A 15,082-nucleotide genomic window follows, 5' to 3' on the forward strand; every position below is an offset into this window, starting at 1 on the left:
GGATGCTGCAGCAGTTCTTTTTGATCTGAAAACAACTTTGTTCTGGAACTGAAAAAGAAAAATGTCCTAATCTGCTGCTAAAATTTTACCTGACAGAGAGGTCAGTCAGACAATGGACTAACTTGCTGAGGGAGTTCAGAGAGGATCTTTCACTGGAGATGTTCCAGAGTTGGCTAGAATGAGCCACTTGGAACTGAAGATCAAGCTGGAAAAATCCTCCAGGATGAGATAACTCCTCTGAACTAAAATTTTTAAAGGAATTAAAAACGTCTGTATTAAAAGTTTTGAGAAAAAATTGCTGAAAATAATTTGTTCAGAGTTTAGTTTTTCAGATACGTTTTAAGCTCTGCAAACATCTGTCATAAAAGATATATTCATTAATGGAAAGTGTTTTTAAAAAGGTATATAGTTTTAGATCATAAATTGCTGTTTCATCTTAAATGCTTTTAAAAGTTCCTTGTTAGATCCCCTACTTTTGTGCGCTAGTGTGTCATAAGAGGTAGCCTGCAGGGGTGGGCTGGGATTATGAGGGCTAAATTATTACAGAGCTGGGTGGTGGCTGGCCAGACTGTCAGAGTCATTATTAATGTCCTGTAAAGTGATGCCAGAGACCTAGATTTGGTTGCTTGTTGTATCTTTCTGCTTAGGCCAGCAACAGGTACCGGGAGGGAGGCTGTTAGCTCTGGGGCAGGCTAGATCTTTTCCTCCTCCACAGGTTCCCCCGTTCACTAATATGAAAGGAAAACAGCTGGGCTGCTGGGGTTTTGCTGTTGTCCAATCTCCTTAGCCAAAAGGTACCCACGATATAGGGTTTTGAACATAGCAATGACCCCTAAGGGGTAAAAATAAGAATTTTAAGTCTTTTGAATTTTCATTGAGATTTTGTTCCTAGTTTCTTGGGGTTTGAAAGAAGAGATTCTGTGTTGAGAGAGCAAGGACTTTAGGGCTGGGGGTTAAGACAGGAGTGGGGTTGAAGACTGTATTTAGAATTTCAACAGATGTAGTTTAAAAAAATTATTCCTCTGGATGCTGGTATATGGTTACATAAGTTCAAAAAATGTCCCTGGATAAATTACATTAACATTTCAGGTCATTGGGGTACAAGTGGTGTATGTCAGTACAGTTTTGTTCTTTTTGCTTCCTAATAGCCAATTTAATTTCACTGGTGATGGAGTAATGTGCCCAGTGTTAATTTTCCAGCTTCTCTAAAGCATGGCTAGTGCAAAGATAGTGTCCTTTTCAATGGTAAGTCAGTTGTGTGTTTAGGTCACTGAACATGGGGCTGGGAGGTGGGTATTTTGATGTAGGGCCAGTGTTAACAAAAGTGTTCCTCCTTGTGTTTCCTCTGCAATAGAAAGGAACAACCATGAACTTAGGTTAATAACACTGAATTAGTTAAAAATGTTAAAAGCTGTTTGTACTGGCAGTGGTTTCTTGTTTCCTGTTGTTATGGGATGGCCAGATTAAGCATTTAACCATAGATTATTCAGATTCTGTTCACTGAGAGACAGTGATCAAATCAGATACTTGATACAGCCCTCTTAATCTATTCCTGTCCCTTTGCCCAAGGAGGGAATACTTGTTAAGGTTCAGTTCAGTTCAGTCACTCAGTCGTGTCTGACTCTTTGCGACCCCATGAATTGCAGCACGCCAGGCCTCCCTGTCCATCACCAATTCCCGGAGTTCACCCAAACTCATGTGCATCGAGTTGGTGATGCCATCCACCCATCTCATCCTCTGTTGTCCCCTTCTCCTCCTGCCCCCAATCCCTCCCAGTGTCAGAGTCTTTTCCAGTGAGTCAACTCTTCGCATGAGGTGGCCAGAGTATTGGAGTTTCAGCCTCAGCATCAGTCCTTCCAGTGAACACCCACGACTGGTCTCCTTTAAGATGGACAGGTTGGATCTCCTTGCAGTCCAAGGGACTCTCAAGAGTCTTCTCCAACACCACAGTTCAAAAGCATCAATTCTTCGGCACTCAGGTTTCTTCACATTCCAACTCTCACATCCATACATGACCACTGGAAAACCATAGCCTTGACTAGACGGATCTTTGTTGGCAAAGTAATATCTCTGCTTTTGAATATGCTATCTAGGTTGGTCATAACTTTCCTTCCAAGGAGTAAGCGTCTTTTAACTTCATGGCTGCAGTCACCATCTGCAGTGATTTTGGAGCCCAAAAAAATAATGGGTGATTCAGCGTCACCCAACTGAATCTGTTTGTTGCAGCTGATGAACCTATGCTGACACCTCATACATACCCCAAACCCATAGTTTATGTTAGCGTTCACTCTTGGTGTGGTACTTCCTGTGGGTTTGGACAAATGTAACAACATCTGTTCATCACTATAATTTACAGAGTATTTTCATTGCCCTAAAATTGTATGTGCTCTGCCTTTTTATCCCATTCTCTACCTCAGCCCCTGGGAACTCCACATCCTTTTGCTGTCCCATAGTTTTGAGTTTTCTAGAATGTCATATAGTTGGAATCATACAAATTAGAGTCTTTTCAGGTTGGATTGAGCCACCAGGGAAGCCCCTTTCACTTCATAGTACTCCTTTAAGGTTTCTCCCTGTCTTTTCATGGTATGATAACTCATTTCTTTTTATTTCTGAACAAAATTGGATTGTTTGAGATGTTGAAAAAATGTCTTACAAGTCTAAAGAATATGCTGAAATTCAACCTTGAGTACCACAACCAAACTAGACAACAAACTGATGCTGGGTTTTAATTGAGGAGTAATATGATATTAGACAGGTCCCTTAAGCATTTCTGGGCCTCTCTTCCTTCCTTCCACAAGGAAGTCTAAGGTCAGATTTAGACTTGACCTGTTTAAGTACAAGCCTAGTTGCTTTGATAGGCTGAATCCTGAAACAATTCATATTGGGCAGGACTAGTGATTGCTGAAATTGGAGGAAACTTTTCATTATCATAGCATGGAATGAAAGTGAAAGTGTCAGTCGCCCAGTCGTGTCCGAGTCCTTGTGACCCCGTGGACTGTAGCCCGCCAGGGTTCTCTGTCTGTGGAACTTTCTAGGCAGGAATACTGGAGTGGATTGCCATTCCCTTCTCCAGGGGATCGTCCCGACTTAGGGGTTGAACCTTGTCTCGGCATTGCAGGTGGATTCTTTACTGTCTGAGCCACCAGGAACTCATAGCATGGAAAGGACCCACCATTCCACACTGATCTCTTCAGCAAACGTTTGCTCAGTTAAAGAGTTTACCTTGGCTTGGTATTTGTTTGTATGAATATCCATGTATGTGCTGCAAGTAATTCCTTGTTATAGCAGTTATAATCAAGAAGCTATTGGCCTTAGATTATGCTTCTATTCTTTTATCTGGTAATTTATTCTAACATTGAAAATTATAAAGCATAAAGAAAGTTTTAATGAAGTAGAAAGTGTGGTGATTTGGTGAAATGAACCCCTTTTATTTTTCTTTTAGGCTTCATTCTTAGTATAGATTTTGTTCTTGGATTTGAAAGCAGTGAAACTGCAGAGTAATGGGAGTAATTCTTTTGAAAAAAATGTACATCAGAGCTACTTCATAGTTTAAAAGAAAAGCATTTATTGTTATTGTCATGTGTTAATCTGTATTAAATATGTAATCATCATGACTTTCTTCTTTAAAATAAAAATCATTAGTACTTTGTACCAACTAAAGCATTTGCTGAATATCAGGATTATTAAAAGAAATAATCTATCTTTTAAACAAGTTAACCTCAGTGTATATTATGAGAAAGTCATAACCAAATTGGAATGTATGGTGTTGGGAATGAACTTGTAAAAAAAAAAAAAAAAAAACCCTTAAATTGTACTCTCTGATGAAAGAATCTTGTCTGTGGTTTAGACTCCCTCTCAATAACATTAAAAGCCTTAAATAAAACTGTGCATGCTATTCTATGTGTTTTGAAATATTAGTAAATAACTTAGATTTGCCAGTTTTATGCACAATTACAACATGTATAAAGCTGACTTTTGACAGTATTTTTGCAGTTTCTGCTTTTATAAAGTCTTCATATGTTGCTCCTAGCTGTGTGTGTTTATCTTCTCACTGCTCCTGCCATTGCTGTAATATGCTTCATATGTGCCTGATGAGTGTGAGATCTTTATTCTAACCTTTTTCTACAAGATAAATATTCACTTCTATGTGCATTCCAAAGAATAGCATGAAGAGATAAGAAAGCCTTCTTCAGCGATCAGTGCAAAGAAATAGAGGAAAACAACAGAATGGGAAAGACTAGGGATCTCTTCAAGAAAATCAGAGATACCAAAGGAATATTTCATGCAAAGATGAGCTCGACAAAGGACAGAAATGGTATGGACCTAACAGAAGCAGAAGATATTAAGAAGAGATGGCAAGAATACACAGAAGAACTGTACAAAAAAGATCTTTACGACCCAGATAATCACGATGGTATGATCACTGACCTCCTCGAATGTGACAGACATCCTGGAATGTGAAGTCAAGTGGGCCTTAGAAAGCATCACTATGAACAAAGCTAGTGGAGGTGATGGAATTCCAGTTGAGCTATTCCAAATCCTAAAAGATGATGCTGTGAAAGTGCTGCACTCAATATGCCAGCAAATTTGGAAAACTCAGCAGTGACCACAGGACTGGAAAAGGTCAGTTTTCATTCCAATCCCAAAGAAAGGCTATGCCAAAGAATGCTCAAACTACCACACAATTGCACTCATCTCACATGCTAGTAAAATAATGCTCAAAATTCTCCAAGCCAGGCTTCAGCAATATGTGAACTGTGAACTTCCTGATGTTCAGGCTGGTTTTAGAAAAGGCAGAGGAAGCAGAGATCAAATTGCCAACATATGCTGGATCGTGGAAAAAGCAAGAGAGCTCCAGAAAAACATCTATTTCTGCTTTATTGACTATGCCAAAGCCTTTGACTGTGTGGATCACAATAAACTGTGGAAAATTCTGAAAGAGATGGGAATACCAGACCACCTGATCTGCCTCTTGAGAAATGTGTATGCAGGTCAGGAAGCAACAGTTAGAACCAGACATGGAACAACAGACTGGTTCCAAATAGGAAAAGAAGTTCGTCAAGGTTGTATATTGTCACCCTGTTTATTTAACTTATATGCAGAGTACATCATGAGAAACGCTGGACTGGAAGAAACACAAGCTAGAATGAAGATTGCCGGGAGAAATATGAATAACCTCACATATGCAGATGACACCACCCTTATGGCAGAAAGTGAAGAGGAACTCAAAGCTTCTTGATGAAAGTGAAAGTGGAGAGTGAAAAAGTTGGCTTAAAGCTCAACATTCAGAAAATGAAGATCATGGCATCCGGTCCCACCACTTCATGGGAAATAGATGGGGAAACAGTGTAAACAGTGTCAGACTTTATTTTTCTGGGCTCCAAAATCACTACAGATGGTGACTGCAGCCATGAAATTAAAAGATGCTTACTCCTTGGAAGGAAAGTTATGACCAACCTAGATAGCATATTCAAAAGCAGAGACATTACTTTGCCAACAAAGGTCCATCTAGTCAAGGCTATGGTTTTTCCTGTGATCATGTATGGACGTGAGAGTTGGACTGTGAAGAAAGCTGAGCGCCGAAGAATTGATGCTTTTGAACTGTGGTGTTGGAGAAGACTCTTGAGAGTCCCTTGGACTGCAAGGAGATCCCACCAGTCCATTCTGAAGGAGATCAGCCCTGGGATTTCTTTGGAAGGAATGATGCTGAAGCTAAAACTCCAGTACTTTGGCCAACTCATGCGAAGAGTTGACTCATTGGAAAAGACTCTGATGCTGGGAGGGATTGGGGGCAGGAGGAGAAGGGGACGACAGAGGATGAGATGGCTGGATGGCATCACTGACTTGATGGACGTGAGTCTGGGTGAACTCTGGGAGTTGGTGATGGACAGAGGCCTGGTGTGCTGCGATTCATGGGGTCGCAAAGAGTCGGACACGACTGAGCTTCTGATCTGATCTGATCTGATCTGATGTGGATTACACCCCCACCCTTGGAGTGGGAAAGAGTATCTTGTTGATAGTTCAAGTCCAAGGCAGTTTGAATGTACAGTTGTTATTTAGTTTTGTTTCTGTGTAGATTGCTATCTGTTTGGTACTGGGTGCAGATTCCATGATTTTTGCCAAAAATATGGTTGCCTTGTTTAGTATTAAGCATTTAATCATTGAGTTAATCTAAGGCTGTTAAGATGTTTGTTAATGTACACATAATTTCAGGACAAGCTCTATTAGCTATTGATTACAGAATCTGGCATATTTTTTGAGAAATTAACATATAGCCTTTTGAAAAACAAATGGCCTTGACAAAGCATCGTAATGTCATACCATCTCATGTACAGTTGGGCTTTTCTTTGGGCTTAGATTTCTACTTTTATGTTCTCTTATCATTTTTGACTTTCCTAAGAGGCATTCACAGACTCTTCTTCCTGTGTGTTTTCTAATGTGTGCATTGTGTGCTCATTCACCCAGTCACGTCCAACTCTTTTGCAACCCCATGGACTGTATGTAGCTCACCAGGCTTCTCTGTCCACGGAATTTTCCAGGCAAGAATACTGGAGTCGGGTGCCATTTCCTCCTCCAGGGGATCTTCCAGAACCAGCGATCAAACTATCTCTTGTGTCTCCTGCATTGGCAGGTGGATTCTTTATCACTAGTGCCACCTGGGAAACCCGTTTTCCTGGTTTGTTTAATGGAAAAAGACTGTAGGGTGGAACCATAAGTTTTTTTTATTAATGGTGTTACATCTTCCTGGTATAAGTAGTTTCCTAAGTCTCCAGCTATAAATTTTTCATATGTGCAGCTTTTTTATCTCAGAGTATGATTAAAAATTTTTGTAGATTGTGATTTGGAAAAGTTGTAATAGGTGAGTAAAAAAAAGTTTTCCATTGTGCATTAACTTTTTTTTAAAACAAGACTGACTGGCAAGTTTGAATGTCACATAGCTCAGTCTGTGAACCTGTAATTGATCAGCTCAGCTGAGCTCTGGACTAGTTTAATGAAGTCAGATAATATTATATTCTAAAGAGAATTAACATCTGAAATGTAGCTGCATAATTATGGCATCAGGAATGCATAATGATTCAATCATTTATGCTTTATTCTTTTAGAGATTAGTTTTTTCATGTCATTTGGATTGTATGTGCATTGAATTTTCTTACATGACTTCCCTTTTGCACAGTGCTCTAGGATTCTTAGAAATGATGATTAGATGAGAGACCAAAGTGCTATTCTCCAGATCATGTTCATTTCTATTTTTGTTTAATTTCACTTGGTAAGTTTTATTTGCAGAAAGGTTGCTTTTAAAATGAAATGATGGGACCAGATGCCATGATCTTAGTTTTCTGAATGTTGAGTTTTAAGCCAACTTTTTCACTCTCCTCTTTCACTTTTATCAAGAGGCTCTTTAGTTCTTTACTTTCTGCCATGAGTGTGGTGTCATCTGCATATCTGAGGTTATTGAGATTTCTCCCAGCGATCTTGATTCCAGCTTGTGCTTCATCCAGTCCAGCATTTCTCATGATGTACTCTGCATGTAAGTTAAATAAGCAGGGTGATAATATACAGCCTTGACGTACTCCTTCATGGCATCACTTCACATCCCATCACTTCATGGCAAATAGATGGCGAAACAGTGGAAACTGTGACAGACTTTATTTTTTTGGGCTCCAAAATCACAGCAGATGGTGACTTCAGGCATGAAATTAAAAGATGCTTGCTCCTTGAAAGAAAAGTTATGACCAACCTAGACAGCATATTGAAAAGCAGAGACATTACTTTGCCAGCAAAGGTCCATCTAGTCAAAGCAAAGTTTTTTTCAAGTAGTCATGTATGGATGTGAAATTTGGACTATAAAGAAAGCTGAGCACCGAAGAGTTGATGCTTTTGAACTGTGGTGCTGGAGAAGATTCTTGAGAGTCCCTTGGACTGCAAGGAGATCCAACCAGTCCATCCTAAAGGAGATCAGTCCTGAATATTCATTGGAAGGACTGATGTTGAAGTTGAAACTCCAGTACTTTGGCCACCTGATGGCAAGAACTGACTCACTTGAAAAGACCCTGATGCTGAGAAAAATTGAAGGCGGGAGGAGAAGGGGATGATAGAGGATGAAGATAGTTGGATGGCATCACCGACTCAATGGAGATGAGTTTGAGTAAACTCTGGGAGTTGGTGATGGACAGGGAACCCTGCTGTGCTGCAGTCCATGGGTCGCAAAGAGTTGGACACAACTGAGGAACTGAACTGAACTGCTTTTAAAATGTGTGAGAATATAAGAGGACTTGTCTAGACTACTTTCTCTTGGATAATGCTAAGTCCCCCAATGTTTTTGGCCCCTAGTGACTTAAATACCCCAAAGAAATGACTTAAATGTTTTTCTACTATGTGATGGGCCAGTTTTTTTTTTTTCTTCAAAATTTCAATTTATTGCAGAGCTATATTTCATAAAATTGGGAGAATTAAAATTGCTAAAAAGTTTCTGAAAGCTTGCTCTCAACTTCTGTACTTTTCTCATTGTGGGCTAGTAACACACACTTTGTAGTCTGATGGTAATCTGTGGACCATCCTTTGAGTAGTGGGCTTAAACGCACAGACATTTGTTATTTCACTTAAGCGGTCTGGAGTCAGTGGTTCCAGGGTAGAGTCAGCAGCTCTGCAGTGTGCTTGTCCTAACCACTATGGTTATAAAATGCCTACTGTAGCCGCAAGGATCCCCCTTCACATGGAGACATTTGAAGAAGCAATGGAGGAGGAAGAGAAGGAATTTCTCCTTCTTCTCTGTCTTTTATATAATTAGAGAATAAAGCTTTGCCAAGTTAACTTCTCTGCCACCTCCCACCTCCAGAAACTTTCCTTTATGTCTCATTTGCCAGAACTGAGTTACATGGCCACATCTACACCATTTGTTGGCAGAGAGGAGCAATGGATGCCATACAGTCCTGAACCAGTCTTGATTTCTCCCCTGGTGCTATGGCTGGGGCCACAGGGAAAAAAAAGCAGATTTTGTGAGTTAGGAGGAAGGAGGTATGATTGGGTATGCTACTAGTAGTATCTGCCATTCTGAGGAGAGAGAGGTCAGCCTGAGAGTCAGGCATTGAATTTAATAGCTTACTTGTTGTGTTATAGTTAACAAAGGCATAGGAAGGTGAGAGGAAAGTAATAAATGCCCCTGAGACCCAGTGTCCTTGATACTGGGTTATGGGGCCCTCTTGGTGAGTCTGGAATTTGCTATGGGCATTGCTGCTGTAAAATACTTACCTACTGCCTAGAGTGTGTTTGATTTGAGCATGATTCAGTAACCAACAAGACTTGAAATAATAGAAAATGTATTTTTGTTTGTTGATCTAACCTTTATTGTATAATTATTTTTATTGTTTTCAAGTATATATTTCATTTTTAGAAGCTTCACAGTATATATTTTAAACAGTGATTTATTTTGATGATTTTTTTTTTCTGATTACTTATGGAGTTGTGTTAGAAAAGTGAAAAGATTTGGCATGTTAATACATGTTCCATTCATCATCTTTAGGATACCTCTCATGATACTTCATGTGAACAACCAGGCTTTGTAATTTGTTATGTTACTGCTTGCATTTAGCACTCATTCTTATTTTTAGATAAGACAGAAACAGGAATTTAAAAAAATAACATGTACCTGCTAGCTGTAGCTGCTCATAATAGCAAGAATCGCTTTAGTTCCTTCTGTATTCTATCCGAGCTAAACACATACAAGCTTTGCTTTTCTAGAGTCATAATAATTAATAATTTTGAGTGAGAAATTTATGCATATGAGTTATGCATATGTTCCCAGTTAACAGCTGTTTAATGAATATGTTCTGCCTTTGAAGACCGTGAGTCTAAGAGCCAGGAACTCTTGGTTCTCCTTCTGACTCTGTTGTTGACTACTTACATGATGTGCATCCTCTGTCGCTTCATTTGTGTCCGACTTTTTGATCCTGTGGACTGTAACCTGCCAGGCTCGTCTGTCCATGTGATCCTGCAGGCACGAATACTGGAGTGGATTGCCATGCCCTCCTTGAGGGGATTTTTCCGACTCAGGGATTGAACACGTGTCTCCTGGTCTCCTGCAGTACAGGTGGATTCTTTACCACTGAGCCACCGGGGAAGCCCACTTACATGATGTGAAGAAGGCATTTCCCTATTTGAGAGATGGTTGCCTTTTCTGTAACATCTATTCTGTTACATTCTCTCATTGGCCTGTTGTGTGGAATGGATTAGATTATGAATACTCTAATAAAAGATTTCATAAATGTAGTTGACATGTATTATTATCATTAATAGTGAATTTCATGGAGTAATCAGATAGTTAAAAGGTACCCAGAGTACCAGAAGTATGGCCGAAGGAACACTATCAGATTAATTTTTGATAATTTGCAAAGCAGTATCATTTACCAGTTTAAGATATGCATAGTCATGGTATTCTTGAGTTCTTGATAATCCGAGAATATAAGCATCACCATATAGAATAGCAGAAGTTATTCTAAATTCAGTTTTTTCTTTGAAACAGTTTAAACTATTTTGATAGTTCCTCCCACCATAGAACCTTAAAAGTAACCAGCGTAATACCTTAAATGTAAACCTAGGAGTGACTTTAGTCAAATGGCAGAGCAGGCAGCTTTGAGTGCTTGTCCCTCTGCAGAAGCACTGAAAAGCAAGCAGAAACTTGTCAGAGCTTCCTTTGTCAGCATCTGGAGAGCAGCCAGAGAGGGTACAGTAACCAAGCAGACATTTTCATCTCCGCAAAGCAGACTGCGTGTGTGTTAGCTATCACCTCCCTAGCAACCCAGCCTTCCCCCTTCCCTCCCAGCCCTCAGCAACCACTAATCTGCTTTCTGCCTCTATAGATTTTCCTCTTCTGGATAGTTCATAGAAATGAAATAAGATGAAGCAGGGGCTTTTGTGACTGGCTTCTTTCACTTAATACACTGTTCACAGAGTCTGTCCGTATAATGACATGCATTTTTGTGGCCAGCTATTCCATTTTATGGATATACTGTGTTTTGTTTATCTTCAGCTTTCATTTTTTTTGTGTGTGAAATTAAATGTACATAGCATACATGTGTAAAATTTTACACCGCTGACGGGTACATCTCAGTGAACTGTCACATAGTGAATTCCTGTGTACCCGCTGGCCAGAACACAAAATAGGATCCCTCTGCATCCTAGAGGCACTTTGTACCTCAAGTCTGACTTCTTTCGGTCAGTATTGGCAGATGTATGCACATTGCTGGGTGTAGTTTTAATTCATCCATTTTCATTACTATATTTTATTCCATTCTAGGAGTGTGCCAATATATTCATCCATTCTGCTGTTGATAGACCTTTGGGTTGTTCACTGTGAACATTTGTGTACATATCCTACAGTGTACCTGAGCATGTGTTTCTCCTGGGTATATAACTTGGAGTGTTTAAGACATAGATTTCTATACTTGTCTATTTTAATAGATGACTTTTTCAGAAGTGTACAGATGAGTTTCTGATTGTTTCACATTCTTGCCAATACTTCGTATTGTGGTTCTTTTTAATAATTATCCATGCTCTTGATATTCTCATGTTATTGTAGTTTTAACTTAAAATTCCTTGATTACTGCATTTTCATATTTTAAAAATATTTTCTTGGCCCTTGTCCCTTTTTTTTTTGGTTTGTCTTTTGCTCATTGATTTGTTGGAGTTCTTATACATTATGCATATTAGCACTAAGTTATGTGTGCTACAGATAGGTTTTCTTAATTTGTAGTTTAATTTTTTATTTGGTTGGGTCTTTCAGTGATGAGATATTCTTAACTTGGATGTATACCAGTGGAGTAATTCTGTATGGTTAGTGCTTTGGGCATTCTGAGAAATCTTCAGAGCACATGAAAACACTTTTCTTAGACTAACCATTTAGGAGCCATGCTGTTTTGCCTTTTATAGTTGAGTTGTAGTCCACCTGAATTTAATTTCTATGTATGAAGTGAGGTAGGTATTTCAAGAATCTGCCGCACTGTCTTCTAAAGTGACTGTGCCTTGTTACATTCTCACCAGCCCTGATGCTCCACAGCTTGCCAGCATTTGGTGGTGTCAGTGTTTTGGATTTTAGCCGTTGTAGTGGATATGGTAATGGGGTCTTACTGTCACTGTAATTGCATTTCCCTAATTACATATAATGTTCTTTGTGTATTTTGAATAATAGTTCTTTATCAGATATAGAAATACATATCTTAAATATCAGGTTTATTAATATGTCTTTTGCAAACATTTTCTTTCAGCCTATGGCTCATCTCATTTTTTTTTTTTGATATTTTTGCATTTTAATATGGGAGAATGCAAAAAATAAGAATAGAATTATAAATCACCTTTGTAATTGTGATGTAGGGTTTCCCAGGTGGCACAGTGTTTAAGAATCCGCCTACCAAGAGAGGAGATGAGAGAGATGTGGGTTTGATCCTTGGATCAGGAAGATCTCCTGGAGTAGGAAAATAGCAACCTGCTCTATTAGTCTTGCCTGGAGGATCCCATGGACAGAGGAGCCTGGTGGGCTACAGTCTGTGGGGTTGCAAAGAGTCAGACATGACAGCACACGCACACACTCATGATGTAGCTCCAGCAGTTACCAACTTGCATTCAATTTTATTTAACGTGTATCTCTTCAGTTCAGTCACTCAGTTGAGTCTGACTTTTTGCGACCCCATGGACTGCAACACGCCAGGCTTCCTGGTCCATCACCAACTCCCAGAGCTCGCTCAAACTCAGTGTTCATTGAGTTGGTGATGCCATCCAACGATCTCATCCTCTGTCATCCCTTTCTCCTCCTGTCTTCAGTCTTTCCCAGAAGTCTTTTCCAGTGAGTCCATTCTTCACATCAGGTGGCCAAAGGATTGGAGTTTCAGCTTCAGCATCAGTCCTTCCAATGAATATTCAGAACTGTTTCCTTTAGGAGGACTGGTTGGATCTCCTTGCAGTCCAAGGGACTCTCAAGAGTCTTCTCCAACACCACAGTTCAAAAGCTTCAATTCTTTGGCACCCAGCTTTCTTTATGGTCTAACTCTCATATCCATACATGACGACTGGAAAAACCATAGCTTTAACTAGATGGACCTTTGCTGGCAAAGAAATGTCTTTGCTTTTCAATATGCTGTCTAGGTTGGTCATAGCTTTTCTTCCAAGGAGCAAGTGTCTTTTAATTTCATGGCTGCAGTCACCATCTGCAGTGATTTTGGAGCCTAAGAAAATAAAGTCTGTCACTGTTTCTATTGTTTCCTCATCTATTTGCCATGAGTGATGGGACTGGATGCCATGATCTTATTTTTTTGAATGTTGAGTTTTAAGCCAGCTTTTTCACTCTCCTCTTTCACTTTCATGAAGAGGCTGTTTAGTTCCTCTTCACTTTCTGCCATAAGGGTGGTGTCATCTGCTTATCTGAGGTTATTGATATTTCTCCCGGCAATCTTGATTCCAGCTTGTGCTTTGTCCAACCCGGCATTTTGCATTATGTTCTCTGTGTATAAGTTAAATAAGCTGTGACATATACAGCTTTGATGTACTCCTTTTCCAATTTGGAACCAGTCTGTTGTTCTGTGTCTGGTTCTAACTGTTGCTTCCTGACCTGCATACAGATTTCTTAGGAGGCAGGTCAGGTGGTCTGGTATTCCCATCTCTTGAAGAATTTTCCACAGTTTGTTGTGATCCATACAGTGAAAGGCTTTAGCGTAGTCAGTAAAGAGAAGTAGACATTTTTCTGGAATTCTCTTGCTTTTTCGATGATCCAGTGGGTGTTGGCAATTTGATCTATGGTTCCTCTGCCTTTTCTAAATCCAGCTTGAACATCTGGAAGTTCACGTATTGTTGAAGCCTGGGTTGGAGAATTTTAAGCATTACTTTTAGCGTGTGAGATGAGTGCAATTGTGTGGTAGTTTGTGCATTCTTTGGCACTGCCTTTCTTTGGGATTGGAATGAAAACTGACCTTTTCCAGTCCTGTGGCCACTGCTGCGTTTTCCAAATTTATTGGCATATTGAGTGCAGCATTTTAACAGCATCATCTTTTAGGATTTGGAATAGCTCAACTGGAATTCCATCACCTCCACTAGCTTTGTTCGTAGTGATGCTTCCTAAGGCCCACTTGATTTCACACTCCAGGACATCTGGCTCTAGGTGAGTGATCACACCATCACGGTTATCTGGGTCATGAAGGTCTTTTTTTGTATAGTTCTGTGTATTCTTGCCACCTCTTAATATCTTCTGCTTCTCTTGGGTCCATACCATTTTTGTCCTTTATTGTGCCCATCTTTGCATGAAATGTTCCCTTGGCATCTCTAATTTTCTTGAAGAGATTTCTAGTCTTTCCCATTCTGTTGTTTTCCTCTATTTCTTTGCATTGATCACTTAGGAAGGCTATCTTGTTATTTGTTGGAATTCTCCTTTGCCTTTCGCTTGTCTTCTTTTCTCAGCTATTTTTAGACCTCCTCAGACAACCTTTTTGCCTTTCTGTTTCTTGGGGATGGTCTTGAACACTGCCTCCTGTACAATGTCATGAACCTCCATCCACAGTTCTTCAGGCACTGTATCAGATCTAATCCCTTGAATCTATTTGTCACTTCCACTGTATAGTTGTAAGGGATTTGATTTAGGTCATCCCTGAATGGTCTGGTGGTTTTCCACTAGACCAGTAGGACTTTTCCACTTTCTTCAATTTAAGCCTGAATTTGGCAATAAGGAGTTCATGATCTGAGCCACAGTCAGCTCCTGGTCTTGTTCTTGCTGACTGTATAGAGCTTCTGGTAAGAATATAATCAGTCTGATTTTGTTATCGAACATCTGGTGATGTCCATGTGTAGAGTCGTCTCTTGTGTTGTTGGAAGAGGATTTTTGCTGTGACCAGGGTATTCTCTTGGCAAAACTCTGTTAGTCTTTGCCCTGTTTCATTTTGTACTCCAAGGCCAAACTTGCCTGTTACTACAGTTAACTCTTGACTTCCTACTTCACATTCCAGTCCCCTATGATGAAAGACATTTTTGGGGTCTTAGTTCTAGAAGGTCTTGTAGGTCTTCATAGAACCATTCAACTTCAGCTTCTTCGGCATTAATGGTTGGG

At 39.8% G+C, this 15,082-nt stretch overlaps 1 protein-coding gene across 3 annotated transcripts in view; it reads left to right on the top strand.

Moving 5' to 3' along the window:
• Window positions 1-15,082, top strand: part of ZFAND3 (zinc finger AN1-type containing 3) — a 328,021-nt gene that overhangs the window by 61,566 nt on the left and 251,373 nt on the right. The window contains exon 2 of one of the 3 annotated variants that reach the window (XM_059880381.1): window positions 1-15,082. This exon is cut by the window's right edge and continues 30,547 nt beyond it. The exons of the other annotated variants lie outside the window; for them this stretch is intronic. The gene's annotated coding sequence lies outside the window, so the exon portion shown is untranslated. 3 annotated transcript variants of the gene reach the window in all.

This window comes from Bos taurus, chromosome 23, assembly GCF_002263795.3.
Source record: "Bos taurus isolate L1 Dominette 01449 registration number 42190680 breed Hereford chromosome 23, ARS-UCD2.0, whole genome shotgun sequence".
NCBI classification, from domain to species: domain Eukaryota; kingdom Metazoa; phylum Chordata; class Mammalia; order Artiodactyla; family Bovidae; genus Bos; species Bos taurus.